This window comes from Ixodes scapularis, unplaced genomic scaffold (genome assembly GCF_016920785.2).
Source record: "Ixodes scapularis isolate PalLabHiFi unplaced genomic scaffold, ASM1692078v2 PGA_scaffold13__105_contigs__length_92229423, whole genome shotgun sequence".
In the NCBI taxonomy this organism is placed as follows: domain Eukaryota; kingdom Metazoa; phylum Arthropoda; class Arachnida; order Ixodida; family Ixodidae; genus Ixodes; species Ixodes scapularis.
Window position 1 is genome coordinate 56,038,570 of NW_024609839.1, and position 2,045 is coordinate 56,040,614.

Here is a 2,045-nt window from a genome sequence, read left to right on the forward strand (position 1 = left end):
TTAATTGATAAAGCGCGTTTTATTTTTATCTGGCATTCGTTTGCATCCGGTTATTATTTATAATTTTTTAATAGGAAACACTGCGAAATTAATCCCGAATTGCGGAGAATTGGGGATTTACGAAAAATAAACTCCGATAAACACCGAATTTTCGCAAAAAAAAATAAACTCCGAAAAACACCCTCCGAATTTTACGAAAACTAAACTCTGAAAACACGGAGCCCTAGTTATAAATTATTTAAATTGTCTCAGTTTCGAAGTCTATTGCTTTAAATATAGAATTCCTGTCCTTCTTGCTCTGTGCCCTTTAGTAATCTTGGAAGAGGACGACGAGGATGATCCGTGTTTTTTTGTTTTTCTTGAAAGTGTCATGTTTAGGAGGAAATAATATGGAGTTTGATATTACTAATCATTATTTGTATATAATATTTTAGACTGTTTATTATTAACATGTGAATTATGTATTTACGTAATTCTTGTATCTTCTTAATATCACGAGTGTCGAGAACCGCAATGCCGACCGAAATATGTATGAATTCCAGGTGTATCTCTTATAGTTTACTATGTTTCTATCTCTTATAGTTTACTATGTTTCTATCTCTTATAGTTTACTATGTTTAAGTTTTATATATTTTCTGTAACTAGAGATGTTGTATTGCTATATTATAGAAAAAAGCTGATATCTAAGGTTAGATTTAAAATCAGTGAGCCTGGGAAATATCAGCTAGTGTGTGTATGTGTGTGTATACTGATTTATAGTATAACCACACACACACGGAGCAACCGACCACTCTGACACAGTTTTTCCATTTTTGTTATGTGCACGCAGGTGACATAGTTATTAGACTCTGTTAGTCTTGTTATCGAGCATAGCATTACACGATAACTTGCACATCAAAATCCGCCCATCTGCCCTTGAAATTTCCAGAAGCGATTTTAAACCGAGTTTGAACGCCAGCCGGATGCAAGGTACAGCCCACTCGGCGGAGCAGACGATACGAGGGGTGAGAGGGGAGGTAATTTTTTCTCTCTCCGCTTTTTCTAGTGGAGCGGTTACACCTGAGAACCACACTCCTCGCCTTATTTCTTTCTCATATTTGTATCACAACATTAAAAAAAAAAATATTGCGTCGGCCGGGAATCGAACCCGGGCCACCCGCGTGGCAGGCGAGTATTCTACCACTGAACCACCGACGCGCCGTGAAAAGTCCATCAGCCACTCTCCCAGCGAACCGGGCAAGCCGCAGTGACCTCAGTACTGCAGCTCTGCTGCCGGCAGGTGACAGAAGTGAACTCCGTTTTTATTTTTGTCTTAGATTAAGGCTGCGGTCCCACGGCGGCCATGACATATGACGCTTTCCGCACGTTTTCGAAATGCGATTGTGGCGTGTTCAAGCTTTCTAAAATTATGTGTTATATATCATCTTGTCCTGTACAACATTATCTTTCCTCTGATGTAGGATTTGTTTTCCTAATGCAAAACGCTAATTCAGTGGGCACCCGCGAACATTGGCCTTTTCGGCAAAACATGGTTTCGTAGTACAGTGGTACGGTGCACAATTGGAGCAATTTATTTCAAATTTTAGAATGTTACAGAAGAAGAGTGCGTTCATTGTCATTAGAGGCCCTTTTTTCGTTTTTCATTTTATTTTGACAGATATTTACTTTAAAATATGTACCTCGCGGAAGCACATTCAGTCGCGGATTTTTCGCCGCCTACTCGGTCATTTTATTTAAAACCTTTTACATCTGTTTGCAACTATGGTAGAAAGAGCTACGCTAAATTTCATTGTAATATGGCCTAAACTTTTTTCGGAATGCTCACGTGAAAAGTGACAAAAACAGTTTTTTTTTGGCAAACTTCATTTGGTAGTACAGTGGTACAGCGCTTAGGGATTGGCACATTTGAATTAAACTGTAGACGTGCAAAGAAAAACATATTCTGCTTTGTCATTAGAGGCCCTTTTTCTAAATTTCACCTTTGAGTTTCCATAAAAAAAGTTTTAATATAGGCGAAATCACGAATTTGTTGATAGTCAAAACCG

General features: G+C 38.3%; 1 non-coding gene across 1 annotated transcript; it reads right to left on the minus strand.

Moving 5' to 3' along the window:
- Nucleotides 1–1,126: 1,126 nt before the first annotated feature.
- Nucleotides 1,127–1,197, minus strand: Trnag-gcc. The gene has a single exon. It is a non-coding gene; the product is annotated as a tRNA-Gly (tRNA).
- Nucleotides 1,198–2,045: the final 848 nt, after the last annotated feature.